Below are 16,460 nucleotides of genomic sequence, written 5' to 3' on the forward strand. Positions count from 1 at the left end.
ATGCTCACTTACCAGTTCACTGCAATAACAGACCTCTACATATTCACTGCTATTTCTAGTGGCTGCCATTCATTTATTTCTGGAAACAGGCTCTCCCGTGGCCTTTTCAGTTAAGGTTTACTTTACAGGTCTGTCTTACTGTGTTCATTATTTAGCTTTAATAGTCATTTGTCTTTAAACTAACTTAAATATACCAACATGGGACGACCATCTGATTTAGACTAAACTTCACAAAAAATCTCACTCCCGATACTCTTCACAACGAATAAAGAGCCATATATGTTAGCTATTCTGACTCGTTTTGTCTACAGTCACACAGGCATGTATCTGCAGTGCTATTTTTTAGTACTTATAACCTGCACGTTTTCTGGACGACAGTTCAGCCCCCACCCCCTTTACAAGTCACAAGCAGAAATGTTATGTAGCTTTTAATTGTATCGTGTGTATTTGTGTACATGTCATACCGCACCTTTCACAGTGCCCCAGCATGAAACAAGTTTTCTGCCCCATCCTGCTGGGAGGTGGTTAGCTTGTGTGCAGGCATCCGGGCTGATAGCCATACACTCAGGGACAATGCGCACACACAGGTGACTGCTGCACATCAGGCGCAGAGCAGACAGTAAAATGAGGACGATGTGACCGCTATAGCTTTGCCAGTCATTGCGAATTTGCCCCTTAAAGACCAGCTACTACGAAACACTCACTGCAACCCGATTTAGCCACCTCTAATAAAAACAATAATGCGTTTATCCAAAGCGACATACTGCACATGTACCCCGAACGTTTTAATTACCAGCGGTCCTGTGTGTTTTCCAATGGCTGCGATCTGTTAAAGTCCTGCTTTAGGACTCAGCTCCACCGTCAGTGAGTGAAAACACAACCAACCAGCAATCCCCCTCAGTTTGCAGCTACGCTAGCCCACAACATGCAGCTAGCGACCAGCTGATCACTAGCGTCGGCTTATCTGAACCTCAACTGTCAAGCTAAACGGGTGACGTTCCTTCAAATGTACGGCCTTCAATAACTTTACTGCAAATAAAGATGGCAGCTGGTGTTTCCACAGTTACCGCGGGTTCGTTGTATTTTTCCCGAGGTTGCCACTGTCATGCTAACACCAGCGATAACGGTGCGGACTGTAGTTGAGCCGAGATGCACATTCCAGCCCATGCTAACTCGCATGCTAAGGCAGCTAGCACACATTTGCTAACTAGCCACTTCCAGAGAGGAGAGCGTCTTTGGTGTACCCGCCATCTACTCACCAGTAAGCAGCGTTTGCGGCAAAATGCGTCGGTGTGAGCGTTGAAGATAACCTCCAATGTGTGAATTAAGTCGGTACGGGGCACTCCGTGTATATCCATATGTCTCAAACGATGCGTTAATCCCAAAGTGGTTGCTGCTCCCTCTCCTTCCTTTCGCCGGTCGCCATGTTTCCTCAACATCCAAATAAGCCGAGCATGTAGCCAGGTTCCAGCGCCGATTTTCCTCCTAACAGCATCCTCCTCTCGGTCCCGAGCGAGGCCGCAACTGAAACACAATCCTGACATCTGTTGGATAAAAGGAAAAACACACTCGGTGGCATGGATTTAATGGACACGCATTCATTTAATTTTCCCTCTCTTTTATTTAAACTCACAGAATGTGTTAAAGCTGAAAAGCTTTTTGTTTTTACATTTCTTAGAATTTTTTTTTTTTACCTCAATAGAATTATTGCACCTTTTGATCAGCACCATGGACAGCAACTGCAGTGAGCAGTCGGGGGAACAGACATATTTATTTAAGCTTGTGCTACGAACTTACATGGTCTTTTTCAACTAAACTATCACAATCCCAAAGACAACTGGAATGACTATAAGCACGGAACAAAGAAGACGGGCCTGTTAACCACAGGTCCCCAAACACTGACTGGATGGGTCACTTTATAACAAACATCTCATTCAACAATCATTTCCAGTGGACCAACATCTATATTTATCATGCAAACATGTTATAGTATGAGTTTATATGTTCAACATATGAGTGTAACAATGGATGAATTCCTTATATAAACCTCTACTACTCAAACTACTGGCTCTTTAGATCTTCATCTTTTGGGCCTTGTGCTCAGGGAAGTTGTAGACAACCCTGCTTAAACCCAGCATATTTATCCTGCTTTCTTCCCTCCTTACACTTCTGGTGGGAGCCACTTTTTTTGCTTGGGTTGCTAAACAAAATTTATAATGTGCTGTCCAACTTTACTGGCTATCTGTCCAGGACATACCCTGCTTTTCTCCCTATTTGAAATTGTACTTAGATTTTCATAAGACATCTCAGGCTATCTATTATTTGTTTTCTTTCTAGAACACTCATGACAATAATCACTAATACTTACAGAATTTTATAGGTGCATAAGAATAGTCTTTTTTTTAAAAATCTTGGCTATGACTCGGAATGTAACTGGAATCCTTTACATCCAAATAAAAGCAAACCCTTGTTTTAAAATAAATATGTTATTATGCAATGGCTGAAATGGCTTTAAAATAAAATTAGGCTGTGAGACAAACAAATGTGATTCAAGATGGTATGCTGCATTTTTTCAATCATTTATCCTCTGAATTCTAACCTCTCTGCTATAAATAAATCAAGCTTGTACATTTTAATCGTAAATTGTAAAATTCTTCTCACATACAAGTTCTTGAATAATCAGGTCCCATTTTATCTCACAGGACCACACCATGCCAATAGAGCACTTTGCTCTATAATTGCAGGCTTACTTGTGGTTCCTATTATGGGGCAATCGTGGCTCAAGAGCTAGCAGTTCATTTTGTAATCGGAAGGTTGCCGGTTCGAGCCCCGGCTCCGATAGTCTCGGTCATTGTGTCCTTGAGCAAGACACTTCACCCATTGCCTACTGGTGGTGGTCAGAGGGCCCGGTGGCGCCAGTGTCCGGCAGCCTCGCCTCTGTCAGTGCGCCCCAGGGTGGCTGTGGCTACAATGCAGCTGCCATCACCGATGTGTGAATGTGTGTGTGGATGACTGGTTGTGTAAAGCACTTTGGGGTCCTTAGGGACTAGTAAAGCGCTATACAAATACAGGCCATTTACCATTCCTAAGGTAATTCTAACATTCTCCACTGATTCTTTTTGCTTTTCATTTGTTATCACATTGTTTTGTTGTGTTTACTTGTCCAGGTTGAGTTGTGTAAAGAAATCTTGTATTGACAGTTCTGTTAGTATTGTCTTTCTGATTTTAGTTCTCTCATGATATAAAATTTGTTTGACTGTGTGCTTAGTCCTTTCTTGTCTCTGTGCTAGATGTTTTCTTTCCAGTTGAGTTTTTTTCGGGTTTTATTTTGATAATTAGTCATATAATTAATTATTTTGTGTTTGGTATGTTGTTTTACTTCCCCCATATCTTGTTATTCTGATGTAGTTTAACCGTGTCTCTCAGGTGTCGCCTCTCTGGCCTGATCATCCCTCTACATATATTGTGTGAGTCTTTCTTTGTCCTTTGTTGTGTCCCTGTCAGCTGTGTGTTTCCTGTGGTTTCTGTATTTCTTGGTGTATAGAATCAGAATCAGAATCAGAATACTTTATTAATCCCGAAGGAAATTAGGGGTTAAGTCAGTGGTTTGTACTTTACCTTTTGGACTTTGTTATTTTTTGTGCATTTAGCATTAAAGGCTTGTGTCTCCTGCATCTGAGTCTGCAACATGCCTGCCACACAGCTGCACCCTGATAGTCTTCATTTATACTCCTTGCATCAGCTTCCAGTACATTATAGGATTCATTCTAAAATTCTTGTATTAACATACAAAGGACTAAATGGCCAGGCTCTAGATTATATATCAGCTTCTTACAAAATACACTGCTGCTTGCTGTCATTCACAGACTCAGAGGTTGTTAGTTGTTCCCTGTACAAAACTAAAGACTACAAGGGGACAGAGCCTGTGGACCCACAAGCTACCATTACCACTACTATGTTTAGCTGATTTAAAAAGCAGCTAATTTATTTTGTTTTAACAGGAATTATGTTGAGAATTTATTTAATTTTTTCCCGCCTGTCCCATTTGGCTCTTTAGCCATCAAAATTATTCTCTGAAGGCCAAGAAAAATGCCTTCAGAGAAGGCTTTACTAAGTGCATCATCACGGCCTTCCTGTATTGGTCCATTTGATTGATCTTTGCTATTATTATTTATGTATTTATTTTTAAAGAAAAACAGAGGGGAAGACTGACAGTGAGAGAGGACACTTTAAAAAAGAAGAAGAAAAAAAAATCACCTGGATCACATCTTGAGAGAGAAAAAAGAGAAAAGAGAGCAACACAAGACACACAACCTCATTGCAATAACCTAAATAAATGTCAGTAACAGTAAATACTAAATATTGTATGTTATTGTGCAGCACACGAGACCGACAGCGCACAATGTGCTTTGAGGTAGCAGCCCAGAAGGGTGAAGTTTGTGTGTGTGAGCACCCATGTGTACACCTGTGTGGACGGGTGCGCTTTTATTCAAAAGGTTTCTCCATGTAACAATCTGCGAGAGGGTGTGGGGAGCCATAGCCCCGACCCCCAGCGCATGAAGCAGGCATAGAGGAGATCCAGGCCCCAGACATCCAGAGGCCCCCAGAGCATGAGAGCCAAAGGAGGACCAACAGAGAATTTTCAAACAACTTTTTATTTTATTTTGACTTGTTGTGTTTTTATTGAAAATTATGGCACTTAACGTTATCATTTATTATACTCTTTTAGGGTATAGTCCTTACTTACTAGTTACCATTAACACATTCCTCCACCAAAACAATCCATGTTTTAACACATGTTCACTACATTTCTAAGTTTATCTGGGGTGATATGAAGCTGGATAAATCAAGCAATGTATTATTTAAACTGCCTGAGACTGCTGAAACCCCAATTAGGACATCAAGTCCATTATCTATCCTTTAAATCTATTTTTGTGTTTAGAGTTGAGAGCAGTTGAGTCTGCACAATCCAGCAAGGAGGCACTGTGGTTCAGTTCTTATTTCACTAAGGTCATTGTGAATGCTTCAGGATTGTGGGATCCTAATCACTTGACAGTGTGGTGCATTGTAATATGCAGTCAGAGTCACTAGATGACAGCAGTTCTCATTTGAACTTTACAAATCACAGCAATTCGGTGCAAATGACTACATGGGTGGCTTGTGGTTATACAAACCACAAACCACTGTAACCTCACCCAGTGGTAGTGATGCTTTGATGACTTACATGCTGTTATGCCCATATTTCTTCAAAGGTACACACTGCCTGTATCATGAAACGCATCAGAACTTTCCGGATCAGTTTCTGCTCTTCCGGTTGGGGAATTCACTTTTGTCAGTTAAACCTTTTGTTATCTTCCCATTTACAAAAGCTCAAAAGGCGTAGTTGTAAGGTTTGTCTCTGTGAAATCACCTCAGCGGTGAATGCCATCATTACTCAATAGTTCGATATTCTTTGTACATATCAGACTTGAAAATCTACCGTCTACTCGCACTTAGGGAGTGCACCCATTGTTGCTTAGTCCAGCTCAGTACAGGTGTTAGTAAAACAAACAAACCAAAAATCAGTACACCCTTTACGTTTCGATTTCTCGCTAAGAAGAAAAAACAGCCATTGAAACAGGATTAGGATAACAATTCAATAAAGTCCTGAGTAAAATGTAAAATTTAAGTTTTCAACCAAAAGAACTCTGGTTTGCTTATTGGAAATATCCCCTATATGCACAGCTCGAAGATGTAGACGGGTGAAAAATTAATGGAAAAAAGTGTAACCCTGGACCCTGACAGGGAAGAGGTCACCTCATCCCTTCTTACAGAGAGAGCACCTTTATTCTCTAATCAAACATCTATCCGCCTGAACATCTATGAGAGAATTTGGGCTCAGTTTTTTCCAACCTTATGATCAAATGAGGCAATACATTTTGGAACCCCTCAGGCATTTTTCCAAAGACTAATGAAGCTATTCTGATAACCAGAGGCTCAGTAACTTACTTAATATTAGATCTGGGGCTTTCCTTTGCTTTCCAGTGCAGTTTCAGTGCATATTGTGGGCAGAGGTGAGGTGTGGAATTTGATACCCTAATGAAAAGCATTTTAAAATTTCTGTTTTTGTTCCCATCTGGTATTTGTTTAAAAATACAGACGCACGTCTAATTTCTGGAAGTTATCAACTAAATCAGTGCTCACTGGGACGACAACAGGACTTCTAAAGTTCAAGATAAAGTTGTCACAGGCTGCGTACATGCACTGCAGTATTTTTGAAAGTCAAGACCCACTGGGACTTGACCTTCGTTTTATGCTCATGATAAATACAAGTTTATTTGTCACGTACACAGTACAACATATATTGAACATGTGGTGAAATGCTTGTGTCCGAACTGCGGACAGGCTGCAGACGTAGCCGCACCATTCCAGGGTTTGTTTGTTTGTTTTTTTAGCATGGTGGGGACTCAAACTTGTGACTCCCGCTCCGAAGGTGTGTAGTCTTACCTCTACACTATCCAGCTGATAAAACTCAAACTTACCTGGATTGCAGTGTCTTGCCAAAGGTAACAATTCAATGTGTGTCAAAGTCTTCATCTTACAAATAACTTTAATACAATAACTTTAAACATGCGGAGAAAGGTAGATATATTTTATTAAAGCATGTACAAGATGAGCTAAAGTCTACTGTAGGACTACCATCCATATTTTTTGTAAGTTCTTATCCAGCTTAGGATCACAATGGGATGAAGTTGATCAAAGTTGTAATGGATCAAGAGGGCTGCTGCTCAGGAGCTACTGCATGCAGAGGGTAATCAAAATCATGTCCAAGATCAGGTTGATTTTCCCACACGTTCCCAGCTACAGCTAAAACTGTTCAATACTTCGTTTGTGGTTAGTGGAATTCCCCAACAAAGATGAATGAGTAAACAAACAAAAAAAAAAGAACAACAATGCTCTGGCAAGACATCTCTGGCAGTATTTCAACACGTCTAAAACAAGTCTGAACATGAAACTTTCAGTAGGCGTGCAACGCTGATAGATGAGGAAAACGAAAGTTATGGGCCTTTGTGTGAAATTACGTGCAGAGTTGCTGGCTTGTTTGATAATTGTGTGCTAATGCCCATTATTAAAAAAGGTTGACATGCACTGGATAATTACAACGGTCCTGAACACAAAACAATAATGCAGGTTGCACATCTTGCTGACCAGGATTAGTTCCTCTACAGCAATGACTCAGTGTGAGCACACAGTTCTAAATACGTCAATTTCCACAGAAAAAGACACAGACACTACAAGTTTCATTTCACCAAATAAAATTTACCTCAGTGACAAACAATTAGATCATCTAGAGACTTCCAAATGCAAGATGATACAGCTGATTAAAGTTTGCAAACACTCATCATGAATGTCATGATGATTTTGTGATTTTTAAGATTTTTTGAACAGTTTTTAAAAACTTTTTTCCAAGTTTGAATGACTGGACAGCATACATCCTTAATGACTTTAAAAGGTAAGAATTAGGTGTTTAATTTTATTTCATACTTTTTCCTAATCCACGCAGGGTCAAAAGTACATATACAGGTTCAAATATGTACATACACTCCCACTGATATTTGGTTAAATGTACCCTAGCAAGTTGCACCTCAACCAGCTTGCACTTCTGACCATTACCTGGCTGGTTATTTGACCACTCCTCTTGGCAGAATCGATCAAGTTAATATAAATTGGTTGTTACACAAAATTTCAAGAGTGCTGTGATTGGGAAATTCAGAAGGCCATTCCAGAAGGTTAATGTACGCCGGCTTTATCCACTCCAAAACCTGTTTTGATGTGTGTTTGGGATTTTTTTTTCTGTTGAAACACCCTGTGTGTCATGTGCTGTGTGCAGGCAGGAATGGTGGACCCAATGTGCAGACACTCAGAGGCAAAAATGTGAACTCAAAACAGCTTTAATGCTGAACTCAAATGTAATAAAACTGAGAATTCAAAATAAATTTACACAGACAGACAGACAGACAGAAAACACAGCATGGGATGAGGGCGATCGTGACAGAGAGCAAAGAAAACACAGGGCTTAAATACACAGAGGGCAATCAGGGAATGGGAGACAGGAGGGAAACACAGCTGGGAAAAATCAGGGCTAACAAGACAAGGGAAGCAAAACCAGAAACATTAGATACATTAACATGAGACACAGACTTTCAAAGTAAAACAGGAAACAACACAGAGACGCGGACTTGACAAGCGGATACGGCTGACAGGGGAGACACAGCAACTATGGAACACAGAGACATAAACCATGAGACAGAGAAGTCTAACAAAGAAACCAAAAGACTAGAAATGATAAATAATATCAAAATCAAAGTTCAATAAAAACGACCCAGGCACCCTAACACTGTGTGTTAGGGCTGCTAATATGAGGCGCAGTTTAAAAGTTTGGAAGTAGCCCTCCTTTTTCATTATTTCATCCACTTTGTGCAATGTACCGGTACCACTGGCAGCAAAACCAGCATGATGCTCCCACCACCGTGCTTGACCGCTGGTACAGTTTTATCATTTTTGAAAGTCCCCCAAACATAATTCACTGGTACTGGGATTATCCGTGTGAGAAGCTGGAAATTTCAGCTTCAAGATGTCAGTTTTGGAGCGGGGATTTTTCTTCATGTTTATCTTCTTAGTCCATTGCAATGTAAAACTTGCATTGCTGTGGATAGTGACACTGGAGTTCCAGCAGTTTCCAATTCATGGCAGGTTTGAGCCTTGATGATTCCTGGTTTGTTCCTGAACATCCTAACTAAATTCCTCTCATCTGAAGGTGTGGGTGAAGTTTGGGTCTTCCAGACTTTGGCAAAGTAGTGACAACTCCAAATAACTTTTGCTTAAACTGATGATGATGATTACCTTGGAATCTGCAGTTGTTTAGAAAATGCTTTAAGAAACCTTCCCGACATGTGTAAATCTACAGTTCTCCTCATTCTTGGATTTTTCATTGTCCATTGAGTGGTGGTCAATCCAACGGTCAAAGAAATCCTTCATATGTTGGCAAAGAGAAACTACCAGCTGTAGTGAATGATGATCATTTGCAAGAAAATAACTGGCCTTGGCCTGGTTACACTGTAGAACCTCCAGCATAACTTATTAATTTAACCAGAATCTATCTGAAAATGAAAACGAAGAAAGAAAAGTTACAGAAAGTCTTTGGAGTAGGCTAACATGTGCATGTGCATGTGCATGTGCGTGTGCGTATGACCTGAATGACATAACAGTGGGTTATTACTATTTAGGGCAGTGGTTGACACAGATGCAGCTTGACACGTTTGTGTCAAATGTAATCTTGGTTAGGTTGCCAGGGTCATTGAAAACCAGGGAAAAAGTACCTACAGACGACTGGTTTCTTGAGTTCCTCTTTGGTGAAGGCGATTTGAGGATAGTAGCAAAAAACAGAGAACCACAAAGCAGCACGCAAAACATGAGACAGCAAAGTACCAACGCAACCATCGGTGGTGCCATCTTTAATAATTTTTGTAATGTATGAATGAGGATATGTACGTTTTTGAGCTTGTATGTGCACATTTGACCCTGTGTGAAACATATTCAAAGTTGCACCAAATTCTTGCTTTTCAAGTAATTAAAGACCCGGGAAACAACAGCTTAAAGAAATCACTAAAAGCCCAAACTTGCCATGACTTTTGTTCCTATGATGAATGTATGTAAGCTCTATTTTTTTAAGATAAGTGTTTTCTTTCTTTCTCCTTGTTTGTTGAGTTCAATCTCTAAAAAGTGCTGAAGATGGTGTGCATTTCTGTCATTAACAAAATTGAGGAAACTGGACAAGTGGTGGAAAAAAAGAAGAACTGGAAGGCCTAACAAACCATCTACAGCAGATGAACAGTATCTGAAAGTCATATCCATAAGAAATGGGAAATAATCCAACAAAAACCTGACACAGGACCTGAGGGATGCTTCTGGCCCTTGAGCTGATGCATCTACTGTTCACTGAAGCCTCATCAGAAATGGTATTAAAATAATTGAAAATATTTGATTTCAATTATGTATTTCTAATATAAAAACTACTTTTTTAATGTCCTACAATCAAATCATGGGAGAAAGAGAGAACAGCATAAAACATAAAATACTTTTACTCCGAGTATGCCTGCTTCCCAGTCTCTATCCCAATCCCAAACACACACTCAGACAAAAACTGGTTCACCCGAAAGACAAAACTCCAAAACACAGACTTAACAATGTGGTGTATGCTGTACAGTGCAGCGAGGAATGCCCAGACCTCTACATTGGAGAGACCAAACAGCCACTTCACAAGCGCATGGCACAACATAGTTGTGAAGTTGTTGTGCCATGCGCTCTCGGATGAGAGGTGAAACGTCTTCAAGCAACTTAAAGAAGTCCAGACGCTTTTCTTTGCAAGCTCCTTTGACTACGATGACCTGGATGACTGAGAACCTTCACAGACATAATCCCAAACATAGTTTGAATGTAGAGCTACAGTACTGTGCAAAAATCTCAAACCACCCTTCATTTCCTTTTGCTTCCAAGCAATCAGAGTTTTTTTTTAATGGTTATGAGCAATATTTCTGCAGACTGATGGTCTTTGAAGTTTGAAGTGTGTGTGTGAAGGGAGATGTTTAAGCTCTTCCAACAGGGAATTCTATGAGTAACATACCATGGGCTGCCAAAGAAAACAGATGGGGGCCCCAGGGAGCCTACATGGCGGTGCCCATAGCAGTTTTGCCGTTTTGGCTCCCCATGCAGGCCCCATGGTTAGCTTTACCCATCTTGGCCCTATGGTGGTTTTCCATAGGCTATCCATAGTGGGCTTGCCACTAGAAAACACATACAGGGATCCCAAAGGGCAAAACTGTGGACTGACCCACCTAGGGCTCACGTGGGATAATTGTAGGTTGGGCTTTCCATACAACCCCACAGTTCACCCACATCTATCCATTGTAGGCCTGCATGGGCATGTTTGCTGGCACATTATTCATAATAAGGAAACACTGTAAAGGGAAATGTTACCTTTGTGGAAAGAACGAAACCACAGAGCATGTTTTATTACACTGTCAGAAATCTAAAAGAGAGAGATAGAGACTGACTTAAAACCTCAGAAAAATGGAAGTTGAACTGAGTCTAATTGATATATTACAAAAAGAAACTTGGGAAGTGAAAGACATAAGGTCATATTTCTGTTTTACGTCAAACTAACTTATTTGATATGATTTAAAGGTTCTTCTTGTTCTTCTTGAGGGGAAGCGGCTCCATAGTGCAGTTTTTTTTAAATGTTTGGGTATCAAGCAAATCCAGTGGGGGTTACGTCAGGAATGGCATCTGGTGAAAAAGAAATCTGATAAATGAAATATGTGGATGAATAAGGGTGTGAGTGTCCAAAATTTGCTTTTTTTCAAGCACATTCTGGTCCACACACACAGTTGAGTCAGTGGTGGTAAAGCACCAAAGGATGCAAATGGGTCCCCATACTGTAAATGGTAGATTGATGAACAATGGGGCATGTGTGGGCAGCCCACTGTATGCAATGCTACCAGCGTGAAATATGGAGATCTGGACCCTGCACTGTGGGCCCCGTGTAGGTCCCCAGTAGAGTGGTGTGTGGGTATGCTGCAGGTCAACATTGGCCCAACATGGGTGCCTCTGCTTAATGTGGGTAGTCCATACTACGGGCTGCCCCAGTGAGTGCCAGAGGCCAGAGCTGTGTGATCTGCCCCACAGTTCCCTCACATAGGCACTGAAGGGGTAGGCTTGCTGATGTGTTACTAGGAGCAAACATAATTACTTCTTCTTTATTGAGTTCAATCTCTAAAAAGTGTTGAAGATAACATGGTTTGACAGGCATAAAACAGTATTTGCACCAACGAGGTGATTCTCAGAGATACTGGCTGAACCTTGGCATATGTCAGCATGGTGTGCATTTCTGTCATTAACAAAATTGAGGAAACTGGACAAGTGGTGGAAAAAAGAAGAACTGGAAGGCCTAACAAACCATCTACAGCAGATGAACAGTATCTGAAAGTCATATCCTTAAGAAATGGGAAATAATCCAACAAAAACCTGACACGGGACCTGAGAGATGCTTCTGGCCCTTGAGCTGATGCATCTACTGTTCACTGAAGCCTCATCAGAAATGGTTTTAGTGGTGGCTGTCAGGAAGCCATTCTTTGGAAAGGAAATAAGGAGAAAAGACTGAGGCATGTCAAGTTACAAAAGAACTGGACTTAAAAAACAGTGGGAACATGTTCGAGTGATGAAAACTAGTTCATGCATTTATTACTTCTAGGCTAGACTACTGTTGTTCATTATTATCACGTTGTCCTAAAAACTCCCTGAAAAGTCTTCAGTTTATTCAAAATGCTGTGGAACCAGCTTCCAGTTTGGACTCAGGAGACAGACACTATCTCTACTTTTAAGATTAGGCTTCAAACTTTCCTTTTTGCTTTGAGAACTATTCCTGAATATTACTTTTAAAAAAGAGAAAAGAAAAACTTACTCAAGAGAGTTCAGGCTGTGTAGAAGAATAAAGGTGTCTGTGAAGGTTCTCAGTCATGCAGGTCATGGTTGTCTAAAGAGCTTGGAAAGAAAAGCGTCTGGGTGGTCATATCAAATACTGACTTTCAAGCTCACTGTACAAACTCTATTGTTCTTTTTAGCAAAATATGAAGACATTTCCAACATTGTCTCTAATTACAATATTGTAACTCTACATGAAACATCCAGTGAAGCGTCCTGATTGCTGCAGATACTTCAAACCATCCTGCTTTCAGGTTTTTATCTGATTCATAAAACACTGTCAATCAACTGTCATTGTTCAGCTACATGAACTGTTAAAAACTCACCCACGGAGTACTAAATGTTGGAAATACTTTTGTTTACATTTTTGTCAAGGGTTAGATAAGAAAAGCGATACTAATCTCGTATTTGACCGATCTTGTCATCTGTCTTGGCGTATTTTCCCAACCTTCAACTATTCCTTCAAATCTTGACATCTGGTGTTCGCTGGGTTCAATATGATGCTGACAGAAAAACCGCCACGTTTGGGATGCCAAAAAAAGTTTTGAAACTACGCCTCTTGGCCAAACCATACCAGAATCAAAATGAAAGAAACCACCTGAACACTTGCTCCTTAAAGTAAAGGTATCCAGTGACTCTGTTGTGCTGTGGGGGCAATCTGCAATGATGGTTTGCCTCTATTTCTCAATGAAAGAGTTACCTCAAAGTATAACCAGAGGGGGCAAAAGTACAGACTTCTTTACATAAGTAGAAGTACAGATACCTGTCTTAAAAAATACTTGAGTAAAAATTGAAGTACTGAAGCAACTTTTTCACTCAAGCAAAAGTGAAAACGTACAGGTTCTTGTACTTGAAGGACGATTTTCCATCTATTTTAATGCAAAGGTATCTGAACCTTTATATTGATAATATAATGTAATACAACAATAGTCTGTCAACATAATAATATAATAATATTAGTTCATAAAAATTCAAATGTTATTCCAATCAAAATTATAATTCTCACTTCAAATCTGTCATGCAGGACACAGCAGTGAAAGTAACCATTTGCCTACATTGTAGAGGAGACTTTGTCTCCACAACTAATCAGAACAGGGAGTAAAGTTAAGGGTTAAAGTGAGATTCAGCAGTTGTTGGAACTCTAAGGTCTGCTGTACTGGCCAAGTACAGACCACAAGCAAAGGACTTCTAATATGAGCTCCTGTACAGGCTGTGATCAGCTGACCTGCTGACCTTTGTGGATTTACACAGCTGAACTCAACAACATGCAAGCAAATGTTTCGCACCTTGGCTGATTCCCATCTCCTACACTGTACCACGTTTATACCAGACTGGATAAAGTTGGTATAAAAATGGCATTCAGTGAATGAATCTAAGCATCATCAGCTTAAATGCAAGTTAATAGCTGCTACATTTGATGTCAATTAACTGTAACCATGAGCTCCACAGCCACTGAGCACGCCACCACAGTGCTTTACTACAAAATTCACCACATTAGTATTTTCAAGCAACACTTGAAAAACACAAAGTATGTATACTCTAGTTTATTTTGCAGGATGAAAATACATAATTTATAAAAACACATCATATACAGATCCAAAATGTGATTAAAATGATGACATTACATTTTTGCAGTTTGTCAAATGCCACCGAGCATCCTTACCTTTAAATCCAACCTCTCGTTTCCTCATTGTCCTGACTTTCTTACATGTTTCTCCATCTTTGAGTGAAGTTATCGTGCACTCTCCCTGAGAAATCTAGCTAGGCCTTTTAGCTAGCAATACACTGTGTGACAAACTGCACACAAACAGTTTGCATGTTTGCTGATGTTTGTTGAGCTGATAAAAAAAAGCTGTATTTGAAATTACCTCCCTGTTAATAAAAAACGTTAGGAGTAAACTCTCTTTATGCTCGCTCCTCTTTGCTAGCACTAGCACTAGCTAGATACTGAAGGTAACTTACAAACAGCTGGCACAACACCAGCCGCTTTAATGCTTCACTCTCTAGTAGAGGCCCAGAGTCACCTTCAAGTTGTGCTCTAATGATACCTGTAGAACATTGTGGCCCAACACCTTGCTAATGCAATTTAGATGCTCATCAATTTTCTTCTATTTATCCAACTCAGGAGGAAGCCTATACTGGCCTTCATAGGATGAAGGTTAGTGCACATGCCAGTCAAGCACAGGGCTAACACAGAGCGACAAACACATTCACATCTATGGCCAATATAAACCTGCCAATTCACCTAACCTATGCATTTTTAGGACTGTGAGAGGAAGCTGAAGTACCCAAAGAGAACCCATGCAAGCACAGTACTTGTACTTTTGTCCTCTGACCTTAAAGCCCAGGGGTTCAGGAATAGTTTCCTGTTGGGTTTTAAAAGTTGAATGAAAGCAATTTCATATTTGTCAAAGTGGGGGTGGGGGGTAAAGTGCAGCTGTTAAAACACATAAAGCATAAACTAGCTGTCTGCACTTTCAAGGACTGTCCCAGCTGCACTCGTTCTCTTAGCCATGCAAGAAGAGTCTGATCAGATTTACTGCGATATGTTTGCTTTGATATTTATTTATTTAACAGCCCTCTGCTGTTTGCTCAATTTTTTTTGCCTATGTTTAACTTTACTCCAAATTAGATCTTAACTTGCATTCAAGTCTACGCCCGCTTTCCTGTAAATCACGTGGTTTTTGGACTCGCTTAACTCCTCAACTCCAATTTTTTGCTCTGTGAGAATTGTATTCACGAAGGCTTTATTGTGCCAGGAGAGGAGGTGAATGTCCTGAGGGGAGGAGCAGTAAATGCTTTCACAGATCGAGCCAAAATAAAGTAGCTGGTGCACATCTTTTGTATTTTTGACAAGCAAGACTGATTTTGTTTTGTACCTTTAATCTTCCACTTATTTAAGACCTGTGTCAACAACAAATCAAACAGCTTGAGCTTACTGGAAGGGGATGACTTTACACAAGATCATCACACAAAATTACCTTCAATTCTATACATTCTATACTATATATTCTTCTTTTTTCTCTTTGCATGATCCATTCAGCAAAAAAACGTTAAGATGAGCTTAAGAAATGAATTTGTTAGCAATCAGTTCTCAAGTTACCAGAAAACGATTAAATTAATCTGACACGGTGTGATTAAAGTGTCAACTTTCAGTGTTATGCTTTCACAAAAATATTTACATGACCTGATAATGAATTAAAGCCACTTCATACGCACTATCCTCATATGCTCAAAAGTAATCGGACACACACTTCATAGCCACGTGAGGTCCCCTGTTATTCAAATAACAAAAAACAAAGACAAAATGTTGAAACTGTAGTTCATAGCTGTTCTCAGGAACACTCAATAAGAGGTCCAAAGAGGTCCAAAGTAAGGGAGGACATCATTAGCCCGAAAATGTTAAATAAGTCTATAAAAGAGACTTTAAAGGTGGCTAAATCAACACTCTGCTACATCTTTAAAAAGAATGAATGCACAGCAACATCAAAAGACCTGAAAAACCACAGAAGACAGCTAAAGGATTTCATAGCAGAGCTTTTTCCTTGCTTAAGAAAAAAAAAGTATAATATTGTCAAAGTCTGTGTCAAAGACACTTTCATAAATGTACAGAAAGATTATAACAAAGTGCAAACCACTGGTTACACTCAACAACAGGAAGGCCCTAACCCTACGTGCAGACAAAACACAGATTATTCAGATGAAGAGAAACATCGTCCGAATCGTATCACATCATCTGTTAAACATGGAGGAGGCAATGTTGTGCTATGTTATGGGCATTTATGGCTGTCAGCAGAAACAGGTCACTCTTGTTTATTGATGTTGTGATAATCTCAGCTTCAGTTTCTCAGTTTACAGACTAATGTTTTATTTTTCAATGTAAGAGCTGCGTGAGTCAGAGTAAGATAGTAACGTGACACAGATATACTAGCAAGATGTGA

The 16,460-nt window shown here is 40.0% G+C and overlaps 1 protein-coding gene across 1 annotated transcript in view; it reads right to left on the reverse strand.

Moving 5' to 3' along the window:
- Nucleotides 1-1,489, reverse strand: part of wdfy3 (WD repeat and FYVE domain containing 3) — a 120,576-nt gene extending 119,087 nt beyond the window's left edge. Inside the window, exon 1 of the mRNA XM_084946302.1 lies at nucleotides 1,260-1,489. The gene's annotated coding sequence lies outside the window, so the exon portion shown is untranslated. The remainder of the gene's footprint in view (nucleotides 1-1,259) is intronic.
- Nucleotides 1,490-16,460: the final 14,971 nt, after the last annotated feature.

The sequence above is a fragment of the Perissodus microlepis genome, chromosome 12 (assembly GCF_051167445.1).
Source record: "Perissodus microlepis isolate ML-2025 ecotype Zambia chromosome 12, ASM5116744v1, whole genome shotgun sequence".
NCBI lineage: Eukaryota > Metazoa > Chordata > Actinopteri > Cichliformes > Cichlidae > Perissodus > Perissodus microlepis.